At 41.1% G+C, this 13,940-nt stretch overlaps 1 protein-coding gene across 2 annotated transcripts in view; it reads right to left on the reverse strand.

Moving 5' to 3' along the window:
• Positions 1 to 13,940, reverse strand: part of LOC122658349 (acyltransferase-like protein At1g54570, chloroplastic) — a 42,712-nt gene that overhangs the window by 22,950 nt on the left and 5,822 nt on the right. The window lies entirely within an intron of this gene.

Genomic DNA, 13,940 nt, shown 5'->3' on the forward strand with positions numbered 1-13,940 from the left:
TCCTATAGTGGAACGTCTCTCACCATCTGCACCTGCCCAGTCAGCATTAGAAAAGCCTACAATGTCAACATTCTGATGGGGATGATAGATGAGCCCCTTACCTGGAGCTCCCTTCAAATATTGTAAGATACAATACACTGCCTCCCAATGGATCTTCTTAGGAGAGTGCATAAATTGGCTAACCACGCCAATAGCAAAAGAAATATCCGACCTAGTGACAGTGAGATAGATAAGCTTTCCTACTAATCGCCTATACCGATGTTGGTCTTCGAAGTCTTCACTATCAGTAGAGCTAAATTTTTTATGCGGATCCATAGGAGTATCAACTGGTTTGGCTGCTAGTAGACTTTTATTAGATAAAAGATCAAGAACATACTTCCTCTGAGACAGATTGATTCCTTTCTTACTTTGAAGAACCTCAACACGAAGAAAATACCGGAGAAAACCCAAATCCTTCATTTGAAAATGCTGATGAAGATAGGCTTTCACCTCACTAATACCAATAGCATCATTACCGGATATAATGATGGCATCCATATAAACAACAAGAACCACAACTTTGGAGTCCTGTCGGCGAACAAATGGTCTGAATAGCATTGTGAGAAACCACAACGAGTAACAATAGAGCTGAACTTATCAAACCAAGCACGTGGGGACTGTTTCAGCCCATAGATAGCCTTATGAAGTTTGCAAACTTTATCCGAAAGCTCCCCCTGAGCAACATACCCTGGAGGCTGCTCCATATAAACCTCTTCCTAAAGATCACCATATAAAAAAGCATTCTTAACGTCCAGCTGGTAGAGCGGCCAGTCAAGATTGACAGCCAAAGAAATGAGAACACGAACAAAAGTCAACCGGGCAACAGGGTAAAAGGTTTCAAAATAGTCCACACCATAGGTCTGAGTATAGCCCTAAGCGAACAACCGTCCTTTAGGCGCTCAACCGAACCATCCGGGTTATATGTAATGGTGTAAACCCAATGATAATGCACAACATCCTTACCAGGAGGTAAATCCACAAGAGTCCATGTCGCACGTGATAACAAAGCATCCATCTCCGTATCCATAGCTACCTTCCACCCAGAATGCGATAAAGCCTCATGATGAGACTTAGGAACAACATCAGCGGATAAGGAAGAGGTAAAGGAACGGTAGTTGGAAGGGAGATGAGAAACGGAAACAAAACGGGCAATAGGATAAGCAGGGGCAGATTTCTGAGTACAAGAACGTGTACCTTTCAGTAGAGCAACCGGTAAGTCAGGAGGATCTGCAGACAAGGAGCCAGATAGGGGGCTGAATAGGAACAACAGTAGAGGATGGCATAGTAGTCGGAAGCTGCTGGTGCTGCCTGCGCTGGTACAATTGCAATGGAGGGGCAGATGTAATAGGAGTAGGAACTGGAAGAGGTGGGGCAGGAGGAGGATCTGCAGGAAAAGTTAAAGGCAATGTAGAGGGAGAATAATACGCAGTACTTTAAAAAAAAAGTAACATCAGCACTAACAAATTGTCGATGAGAAATAGGGTCATAACAGCTATACCCTTTTTGAGTCCGAGAATAACCAAGAAAAATACATTTGGTGGCACGAGGAGATAGTTTGTCAACACCAGGATGTAAAATATGAACAAAGCAAACACAACAATACGATGCGGAAGATTAAATAAGGGTGTTTTTGGATGTAAAACAGAAAAAGGGACTTGATTGTCCAAAACCGACGAGGGCATACGATTAATAAGAAAACATGCTTGGTGGGAGAAGAAGGAGAAGGAGATGATGGGAGAGACTGCAAATAGAAGTCACAGACTTCCTTGGTGGTCTCTCCCCCTCTCAACTGTATTATTTAAAGAGAAAAATTACATCACATGGAAGTAGAAACCTTCCTAAAACAAACTACACAGAAATAGAAATTTAGCTAAAATAGAAACTTAGAGAAATTGAAGGATAGAGAAATAGAAGGTTGAAGTGTACATGACACGTATGTACCCCCACGGGCCACGGTACATATAGGTCATGTACCCCCCCCCACGTGGTGACTTTAACATAATATAATTGTTGAGTTATGTTACCCGATATTTTAAGGGTAGTTTGGGTATTTCTCTGTATTTTTCTCCTTTTTTATTTCCCTATAGCTATAATGGTCGGCTATACAGGGTTATTGATGTAATTTCAGTGCTTTTATGAAAGTTATAAATATAAGGGCTGAATAGTCACATCGATTATTCTAGCCATTCCCTAAATTCTGTTTTGTTAACATGGCATCAATGCCAAATAATCTCTGATCTAGGTTTTCAAAACCCACCACCCTCCCTTCGATTTTTTCCTCCTTCCCTCGAGCTTCTTCCCTTCTTCTTCCTTTTTTTTTGGTTCTTCTTCTCCCATTAGGGCAGCATTAATGAGGTGATCATTCTGATCTAGCCGCTGCCCTCCAACCTACCTCCCTTTTATGCCTCTATTTCAGATCGATAGATGCTGAGTTCTTGTCTGCGATTTGGAGATTTCTTTTTTTTCTTTGAAGAACAGGCCTCTACAGCTATTTCGGCTGCTTCTTCTCTTGTGGAATCTTCATCAGATATTGTTCTCTGCCTCTATCCCCTTCATCAGCTTGTTTGAAGACTCCTCCCCCTTATCGATCTCTCTTCTCAGGGTTTTTTTCAAAACCCTGACACTAATCGATCTAGGGGTTGGGCTGCTAGTTACTGCTGTACCTGTTTGGCATACTTGCTGCCTCCATTCGACATAATTCCCAGCCTTCATATCTGGGATTTTTTGCTCCAATTCTGCCATCTTCTCTTGGGGTCGAATTTTCCCCATATCGATTCCAGGAGTTTTTGGAGTTCTTTGGCTGATTGTTCCTTCATTGAAGAACTTGGTTGCCTGCTGCAATGACTGGATCTGATTCTTCTTCAGCCTCTTCTGGACATGATGGACAGCCCCGGACTGATTTTCTTCCCCTTGCTGCACCTATCAAACTTGATGGCTCCAACTACCTGAAGTGGTCTTGGTCTACCTATTTGACAATAGCTGGCCGTGGCCTTACTACCCATATTCTCGGGACAACAACAAAACCAGAGGAAGAGGGTTCTCAGCTCAACAAGTGGTTATCTAATGATGCAATGGTGATGTCCTACTTGATTCATTCTATGCAAGGGGATATCTCCGACAATTTTCTCTTTCTGGACACAGCCCATACTATATGGAATGGTGCCAAAGAGACTTATGGTCGCACTAGGAATGATGCACAGATTTATGAGATTAGAAAGAAAGCTAATGCGACTACCCAACAGGAGCTCTCCGTCTCCAAATACTATGCTACCCTAAAAAACTTGTGGCAGCAATTGGATCACTACTCCGACCATCAGCCCTCTACTGCTACTGATCTAGCTGCCTATCGCAAACACGTTGACAAAATACGTGTCTATGATTTTTTGGCTGGCCTAAATATGGAGTTTGACCCTATTCGAGTGCAAGTGCTTGGCCAATCTCCTTTTCCCACACTAGAGCAGGCCTTTGCCTTGGTTCATAATGAGGAATCTCGTCGGGCTGCTATGCTGCATTCCTCTACTGTTGATTGCTCTGCCTTGCAAGCTGCTTCTAGTGCTCCTTCTATTACCACTACTAATGGTGGTACTGCTGTCCCTAAAGGGCCTGTCAAGTGTGAACACTGCAACAAGCTCTATCATACTAAGGCTCAATGCTGGAAGCTCCATGGGAAGCCTGCTGATTTTGAGGAAAAGAAAGGCCGTGGGAAGTTTAAACCCAAGGCTCATCTGGCTGATTCTCCTACCACTGCTGCTACTGCCCCTTCATCTGACATTGGGCTTACTCAGGATGAGCTCCTAGCTTTCCGTCGCATGCTCCAGGCCTCTTCCGCTGCCCCTACTACAGCATTTGCACCTGCTGCCCATCCTGGTTCTCACTTTGCCTCAGGTATTCCAGTCGGTAGTCTGTATGCATCGGCTGTATCCAGTCCTTGGATAATAGATTCCGGTGCCACTGACCACATGACTGGCTCCTCCCATGTGTTTCACCTTTATTCTCCATCTTCTGGCAAAGACAGTGCTCAAGCGGCTAATGGTTCCCTTTCTCCTATTAATGGACAGGTTTCCATACGCTGCTCACCTACCCTTTCCTTAAAATCTGTTTTGCATGTTCCATCCTTTTCTACCGACCTTCTCTCTATTAGTAGTCATACTAGAGATCTGAACTGCAAACTGACATTTTTCCCTTCTCATTGTGTCATACAGGATCTAGAGATGGGGCACACGATTGGGGGTGGTAAGATGCAAGGTGGTCTCTACTTACTTGACACGGGTCAGCCTTCTACTTTGCATTCGGCTTCCTCTACAGCTCATCATTTACAGTCCACCTCGTCACCTGACCTTCATCTCTGGCACTGTCGGCTTGGTCATCCATCCCTTAGTACTTTAGCTCTTTTGTTTCCCCACTTGATCAAGCATTGTAATAGGAATGAGTTTTTATGTGAGTCTTGTGTTTTGGCCAAACAGACTCGTCCCAGTTATTCTTCATTAAATAAAAGAAGTGAGTCTCCTTTTGCTTTGGCTCATTCTGATGTGTGGGGCCCTGCCCGTTGTACTTCCATTTCTGGTCATAAATGGTTTATCTCCTTTATAGATTGTTATACTCGTGCCACCTGGGTATACATGATGAGCCATAAAAGTGAGGTCTTCCACTGTTTTCAGTTGTTCCATCATATGGTTCAGACCCAATTCAATGCCACCTTGCGAATTTTACGAAGTGATAATGGCAGAGAATACATGGAGGGTCAGTTCCAACTTTATTTGGCTGTACATGGTATTGTCCATCAGACCAGCTGTATTGACACACCTACCCAGAATGGGATTGCTGAGAGGAAAAATCGACATCTCCTTGAGGTGGCCCAGGCCATTATGTTTACACGGCAGGATCCTTCCCAATACTGGAGTGATGCCATTCTTACCGCTGCTTATCTCATCAACCGTGTGCCTACCCGTGTCCTTGATGGTCGTTCCCCCGTTGACCTCCTCCAAAGTTCCTCCTCCTTTGTGGTTCCCCCCAAAGTTTTTGGTTGTGTCTGCTATGTTCGCAATCATCATCCTCATGGGAAATTTGATCCACGGAGCATTTGGTGTATTTTTCTGGGCTGCTCTGCGACCCAGAAAGGATACAAGTGTTATCATCCACCTACTCGATGTACTTTTGTCTCCATGGATATTGTCTTCCATGAGTCCTTGTCGTATTATTCTCAGACACCTCTTCAGGGGGAGCAGGATCAAGGTTTTGAAGATGTGTCTGCCATTCTTCCGGCTCCTATTCAGGGGGAACCCTCTGTAACTTCAACCCCTACAGTGGTTCCCCATCAGGGGGAGCGTAGACCAGTCAGTCAAATCCCTGTTGATAAAGTATATACCCGGGAGCGCACAAGACAAGTTGAGACTACCACCACCACCATACCACCTCTACAATCGTCTGCACTTGATCCAGATTCAGACCCTGCTACATCATCTGGTAAGGATCCTTCTCTTGACTTACCTATCGCTGTTCATAAAGGCATTAGGTCATGCACCCAACACCCCATCTCCAATGTTGTTTCCTATGATGTTTTATCTCCTTCCTACCGTGCATTTGTTTCTTCTCTTTCCTCTGTTTCTATTCCTCATAAATGGCAGGAGGCGATTGCAGATCCAAAGTGGAAAGCAGCCATGATGGAAGAAATGACGGCCTTATTTAAAAATGAGACATGGGAGCTAGTTATTCTTCCTTCAAGAAGAAACCAGTCGGGTACAAATGGGTATTTGTTATTAAGCAGAAGCTAGATGGAACAGTGGATAGATATAAAGCCAGGCTTGTGGCCAAGAGCTTTACTCAGACTTATGGGATCGACTACCAGGAGACATTTGCCCCAGTTGCGAAGTTGAACACTGTCCGGGTCTTACTGTCTTGTGCTGTCAACCTTGGCTGGGACCTACAGCAATTGAATGTCAAAAATGCATTCCTTCATGGAGAGTTGGAAGAGGAGGTTTATATGGAAGTTCCTCCAGGTTCTTCCCCTGACAAGACCCTTGGGAAAGTCTGTAGGCTAAAAAGGGCACTATATGGGTTGAAGCAATCTCCACAGGCATGGTTTGGTAGGTTTCATAAAGCCATGGTCTCCTGTGGATACAAACAGAGTAATGCTGATCACAATCTGTTCATCAAGTGAAAGGGAGAAAAGGTCACTCTTTTTATAGTTTATGTTGATGACGTCAAGGTTCTAAGACTCGGGTCTCGGGGGCATCTCGGCCAAGCCAGAAACCGAGTCGAGTCGAGATCTCGGCGAGTTGGTGCAAATTTTTTTTTTTTTTACTCGAACCCCCAACTTTGTGGGTTTTACACATATTTTGGGTCTGAAACTTGGTATCTAGCCTATTTCAGGCCATTTAAACACAATGGCATGCCCAGATTTGCCAAAAAACAAGTCCAAATATGAGTTTTACTTTGGACCATAGGTTGGTAGGCGACGAGTCGTACTAAAAGTCTAAAACAACCTACTCTATATATAATTCAGTAAAACTTAGCAAATTTAGCAATCAAAACATTCTAATTAATACATATCAAATTATCAATCAAAACATTCAAATAAAAAATACATTACATCAATGTTCACTGAATTTGTTACATAAAATATGATTGAGTAATAAATTCATCCCCACATTGATCCACAAAGAATTCCCATGTCATGGAATTGCTATAGTATTGCACATAGTATGACACAGCTACCATATAAGTCTTCTCATCAACATATACCAATCTCCCTATCTTAGGGTACATGGGAGGTTGTTGGTATGACGTGTAAGATCCACTGCTACTGTCATATTAAGTTTGAGGCATATATGGCTGGTTTGGGACTGGAAATATGTACCCAAAACCTGACCCAGAGCTTTGTCTGTCATACTTAGCTGCTGACTGCCCATACTGACCATAGGCACTATAATCAGAACCGGTGCTCTCCTGGCCATAGTCATAGCCATAATGATGCTGAGATGATTGCCATGACTAATGCTCACTAGTAGTATCTATACTCATGCTTCCGAAACTTGCAAGCATGGTGTTAATACTGTTGTCATCATCTTGAGCATCTGACTGATGTGAGTGTTGGCGACCCTTCTTTCTTTTGTATGTTTTAGGGTGGCCACCATGGTCTTGATCTTAAGTGGCATGCGTAAACTAAGACTCACCGGTGAAACGCACAGGGTCCCCCTGCGTTCCCACCTCATACTGGTACTGCTCGCGCATCCCCTCATGACAATCATCATAATAACCGCCACTCGGCATGCCACGACCACCACCACCACCACCACCATCATCACCATCACCATCATCACCACAACCATCATCATCAGCAGCAGGACTTGCTACAGCAGGCTCAAAAGGTTTCAGTGACTCTGCATGTGCATACCCCTCTTGCGACGACATATAATCCTCAACATCAGTGCCGGTTACAGACGCAATGGTGGGGTCTGACCTACCCCCAGGCTGATCCATATCAGGTGTACCACGATCCCTCACCCACTGGAATAGGGGATCCTCATCGTCATCAGAGTCCTCTTGGAAAATGTTGGACAGTTCAATGGGTTCTTTATCATTGGCCTCAATTCCTTCACGTATGTGCCTCATCCTTAATCTCGTATTGTAGTGCATATACACAAGTTGCTCGATCGTTCGCTACCCAACCTGTTCGCCTCTTTGAATGTATCAATGAGAATGTACTCGATTGCGCTCACATCAGGAGGATGGACAAGTTTGTGAGAGCTCTCACTGCTACCTTCCTCGAGGTTGGGTGAACTTGTACCATAAAGCACCCACCGATCTTGCATTACATATATAGAATAGTAAGAATATGTACATTCTAAAGAGATAAAATTATAATTCATAAATGTAAATATGTAATATCATGCCACCTACCAGGGTCTGACTTTTGTCTACCCTCCACTGCAGCTTGCCGACCGAAACTTGCTGAGGCCTCTCTAAAGTATTTGATCTAATTTCAATTTGAGGAATTAGCATTTCCTATTTAGTAATTACATTCATAAACTAACTACCAAAGTCTCATACTCTCACCTCATCATTGCAATGATTGTGTCTTTGGATTGAGCTCTAACCGCGATGGTTTGAAGCGCCTCTAACAATTCTATGTCTAGCCCAAGATCATGGGAGTAGTGATACTTTGGATTCAAATAGTATGCTGGGAAAGTAGACACCACAAATACGATTTGTTAGTGACTTTACTGACTTAATGCCTTTGGGTTTTGAATATGTAAATGTAAAAAAGTTATAACATTTAAAGTGTAAAGTATGTTGAACTCACCAACTTTATGCAATGGATGACTCAAGTGCTTCTCCCACCGCTCATCAATGATGTTAGTGTAGGACTTTGCACTTCGAGGTATAGCAGCTCTAACCATTTCCTTCATTTTTTGGATGGCAGCATAAATGTGGGCCAAGGCAGGCTTCTTCTCTATATCAACCATCCTCAGTACTGCCACAACTGGCTCTAATATGGCAACCACTTGCAGTGGTCTGTTGTGCTGCCTTTGCATCTCCTGACTTAGAACCTTGCCAACCAAACCATTTATCACTTGCAAACATAGACCTCAGACCTATCGCCTTAGTCTGAAAGCTCTTCAATGCAATGTAATTGGTGGCAAATCGAGTGACACCATGCCTCACTAAATCTCCATTGCATTTCTCCCTCAACAAGGCTAGAGCATAAGAATGGTTGTACACAAAAGTTGTCACTTGTCTTGCCTTATTTACCACACCCGCCACCAAAGTCTTTTTCCCCATGTCCTTCAGCATTAAATCAATAGAATGGGCTATACATGGGGTCCAAAAGAGCCGGATCCTCTTACTCTTCTTATTCATCAACTTCTCTCCAGCCTTTTTAAAGTTAGAACCGTCATCCGTCACAATTTGGATAACGTTCCTTGGTCCTACCTCCTCCACCACTTGCTTCAACTCCTTATACAAGTATGATGCATCCTTTACATTATTTGATGCATCGATGGACTTCAAGAATACAGTCTTTCCATTGCAACTCACCATGAAATTTATGATGGATAGTCTAGTAGGTCCAGTCCATCCATCAGCCATAAGAGTAACCCCATATGTCTCCCACATTGGCTTCAAACTATCAATGTAATCTTTCAGCTCTTGTACCTCCTGAAGCAAATATACATTGTATAATTCATGTGGTGAAGGTCCCTTCTATCCTGCACCAGCCCTCCCTGCAGCATCAAAGAATGCATTATAGTATGTTCCTTGTGCTACATTGGCTGGAATTCCATGGTAAAGCATGAACTTGCTGAAGGCTTTTCGTGCTTCCTCTTGTTTACCACCAAATATTTGCGGGATGGTTGGCTGGTAGGCATCTTGTTGCCTAAAAGTTGTGGGATCCTGCTTAAAAATGGGATCTGGAGCTTGTACTCGTGGTCGGGTTTGGGGTCGTGGTATATTTCTTGTCCCAGTGCTTTTCCTCCTCTCATCTTCTTGCACTGGTGCAGCTGAGCCAGATCCACCAGCTCCTCTTACTTGCTCATATGTTCTTATATTCTTAAAATGAAAACTTTGTCTACTCTCAGCCAAAGCCTGCTGGTAAATTCTCAATTCAGCCTCTGATAGAAACTCACCAGGTGGAGGCCCAATGTCAGTATCATCTCTGCCACGGACCTCTACACCAGTCCTCTCTAGTACTTCCTCTGTGCCTCATCAAACTCTTGTTGCATTCTTTCCCTCTCAGCTTTCTTTAATCTTCCTCCTTTCAAGTGTTGTGCCATTGTCACTTTCACTTGGACAGGAACATTTGGGCATGAGACAACATCCTTGCCTGCACGGACAAGTGTTGCTTTAACCTAGTGGCTCCTCCAGGATAGCAACTTCCTACAATAATTGCATTTGGACTTCTTTTTGTCTCGGACATGGAGACTCCATGTTGCCATGCTATATCAGACATTGTGTACAAAATGTCTTATATTTTACACTGTTACATAAAAAAGCATGTATTAATAACCATGGATCACTTAAAGTAAGGTATTCAAGACTTAAAGTATGTTATTCATAACTCTTAAACGTAATGTCAAGCAACTAGAACTATGAAATAACTATCTCTTATTTATCCCCTAACCCTAGTATTTATTTCTTAATTAAAAATAATATTTTGAATTTTTTTTAAAAATATTTATAACTTAAAGTATAAGAAAAATATAATGTAATGATGTATTTGACACCATTTCAAGTTGAATATTATGTACATATGTTGTACATAATTTTCCATAAGCAACAAGTATTTTTCCTTAATATTATATATATTTTATAAATTTTTATAATATATTTATTAAATTTGAAAAATAAAATAATTTTTTTAATGGGTGAAAATAAAAAATTAATCCATGGGGCTGTAGAGCATCCCAAGTTGTTTAACATCTATCAAATTCATTTTCAAACAATCACTATTCATCCTATTTTTTTCATTTTCTTTTTTCAAATAAATCATTTATTTTTCCAGAAATTATAATAAAAAATTTAATAACTGAAAAATAAATCCGACTCCATCAAGTGATAGATCGGGCAAAGATGTTTAACATAGATCAAAACCACATGAATCTAACAAGTATTACACAAATTTTTTTGAAAAAAATAGATTTGGGAAAAATTAGAAAATACCTTTGAAATCCAAAAATAGGTGATGATTTGGAGCTGAATCTTCACTTTACCACTTGAATCTCACTTTAAACATCATAATCCACCAAAGATTTGAGAGAAATAGGAAGAAATTTGAGAAAGAGAGAGCTCTTGGAGTGTTTTTCTCTAAACTTTAGAGAGCTTTGGACAGAACTCGAGATTTCCGAGTTCTGTACATTGCTCTCTTTTAAAAAAATGGGCATATGGGTCATGAAAACTGGGTAAAAAACCATATAACTCGATACCGAGATCTCGTCGAGTTCTCGGCGAGATATTGAAATTTTATAACTAAAAAAAACAGAGAAATGGCAATCGAGACTTGGCCGAGATCTCGGCGAGATATTGCAGTTTTAGGAACCGACTCCCATCTCGACTCGCTATCTCACAAACCGAGAAACTCGGCGAGATCTCGCGAGTTCTCGAACCATGGTTGACATAGGTGTGACTGGTAATGATGCAGATGAAGTTTCTCACCTGAAGACTTTCTTGGGACGAGAATTTGACATAAAAGATCTAGGACAGCTAAGATATTTTCTTGGGATTGAAGTTGCCCATTCTCCCAAAGGCATCTTTCTCTCCCAAAGAAAGTATGTCTAGATTTACTATTAGAGACTGGTTTGCTTGGTTGTCATCCTTGTGACACTCCTTTGGAAGCTACTACTCATCTGCAAGAGAAGGATGGTGAATCTGTTGATAAGGGCAGATATCAACGATTGGTGGGAAAACTGATTTATCTCTCTCACACCAGACCAGATATTGTTGTTGCTGTAAGCCTAGTAAGCCAGTTCATGCATGATCCTAATTCCACTCACATGGCTGCTGTTCTTCGTATTCTCCAATACTTAAAATCAGCTCCAGGAAAAGGGATCCTTTTGTCTCCTCATGACCATCTTCGCATTGAGGCTTACACAGATGCTGACTAGGGTGGTAATCCTGACAGGAAGTCTACCTCAGGCTATTATACTTTTGTTGGAGGAAATCTGGTCATATGGCGGAGTAAAAAACAAAATGTTGTGGCAAGATCTAGTGCTGAAGCTGAATTCCGTGCTATGGCCCAGGGCATATGTGAGTTATTGTGGCTTCAGAGTTTACTCCTAGATATCCGTGGTTCTGTTCATCTTCCAATGATGTTGTACTGTGACAACAAAGCAGCAATTAGCATTGCCCACAATCCAGTGCAGCATGACCGTACAAAACATGTGGAGATCAACAGACACTTCATCAAGGAGAAGTTAGAGAGTGGGCAGATTTGTATCCCTTTTGTGAGGTCTGGAGATCAACTAGCTGATGTCTTCACCAAAGGGTTGAGTGGGAAGTTGTTTCATCCTAGTCTAGTCAAGTTGGGCATGTGTGATATCTATGCCCCAACTTGAGGGGGAGTGTTGAGTTATGTTACCCGATATTATAAGGGTAGTTTTGGTATTTCTCTGTATTTTTCTCCTTCTATTTCCCTATAGCTATCATGGTCGGCTATACAGGGTTATTGATGTAATTTCAGTGCTTTTATGAAAGTTATAAATATAAGGGCTGAATAATCATATCGATTATTCTAGCCATTCCCTAAATTCTGTTTTGTTAACAATAATAATGTATTATAAGAATTCAGAATAATGAGTTATGATTCACATGGAAATCAGAAAAGACAACCATATTTCAGTAGGTACCAGGACTTATCAAATCAATGGTATCCCATCCTGTTCACAGAAAGACAGAGAGACAAAAATAGAACATCACACAAGAATAATTTTCAAGATATGAAATAAAAGGACAAATGACTTGGAATAGCCAACTAGAAACATTGGGGTCCAATATAACTCAAATTCAAATTCTAAATATACAACAAAATTAATCAACAATTGGAAAACTTTCTGGAGCAAACAATGTGCTCAAGGCAATGCCCAGGTGACCAAAAATGTGTGTGCAAGAAATTGCCTATCAATAGTTCAAAGCTAAAATCAAGTTATTAACCAAGCATTTTAAGGATTCACTATTTATGATACTAGCAAAGGCTCCTTAAAAACTTTAATGAGAGGATTATTAAATTCTGTAGGAAATTGGGGTGGTCAAAGCAATAATTTTACACACACACACCCCCCCCCCCCAAAAAAAAAAAAAAAAAAAAGAAAGATAAACAGATCAACACAACAATTTCTTAACCTTAACACAAAGCAGAAAACAATACTCATACAAGTGACAAAACCAAATACTGCAAAGAGTAGTCTGATCTCCAGTACCCATTGACTGACTTCATTTTTTATTTTGGGTGAATGACTGACTTCATTTTAAATTAGAAATTGTGGTCGTCACTAGTAGAGTCGATTGAATAGTCAATCCTGAGGCAACATTTTAACTACATTGCATGGAGACTGGTGCAGAAACAGCACAAAAGAGGCAATTATCTGAGAAGTTAATAGAATTATTCAGTATGCTCTCCGACGAGATGTCTCATATGCCCATTTTTCAGACAATGGGGGTTTCCATGTCAAATACATTCAAAGCATGGGGCATGAAGAAATTTGGTACGAATGCTCAAGGACCAAGGTACAGACTTCAAAGGAAAGTTGATCTGTTCTAACCATACCAATTGCTGAGTTCTCATTAAGGTTCACATAAGAGAGAGAGAGAGAGAGAGAGAGAGAGAGAGAGAGAGAGTAGTAATATATAATTAAACAGAAGCAACTAATACCACATTCTTGCATAGAAAATAAACAACATATTTTAAATTCTTATTATATCCATAATCCAATCATAAATACTTGGAGGAACTCGATAATGAGATACGGGTTTGGATCTAGAGATGATACATGAAGATTCCCATACAGGGTACAGAAGACAAAGCTACCCAATTATTTTTACCATTTTCTCAACATTATCTACAGGTTTTCAAATAACTTCTTAATTGATAATTACTCCTTTACTTCTTAAAGTATTTGCCTTTCTTCATCATTGTAGGCAAAGTCGTGGTTTGTGTAGGTTTTGAAAGAGAACATATGGTGCGATTCTTTGCTAACCATATCCTTGGTTGCTGCAAACTTTTTATGGGTTTGTCAAGCATGGCTCACTACTAGTCATTGACGACTTTACAAGTTATGACACGCTACATCTATATGAATTGAGAATTATATATAAATCAATAAATAATCAGTCATTACTGATCCAGACAGTCTCAGTAGTTACAATTTCTGCTTGCTTAGCCACTTCAATATCTATCAGCAAAAACTCATTCA

This window comes from Telopea speciosissima, chromosome 4 (genome assembly GCF_018873765.1).
Source record: "Telopea speciosissima isolate NSW1024214 ecotype Mountain lineage chromosome 4, Tspe_v1, whole genome shotgun sequence".
Classification (NCBI taxonomy): Eukaryota; Viridiplantae; Streptophyta; class Magnoliopsida; order Proteales; family Proteaceae; genus Telopea; species Telopea speciosissima.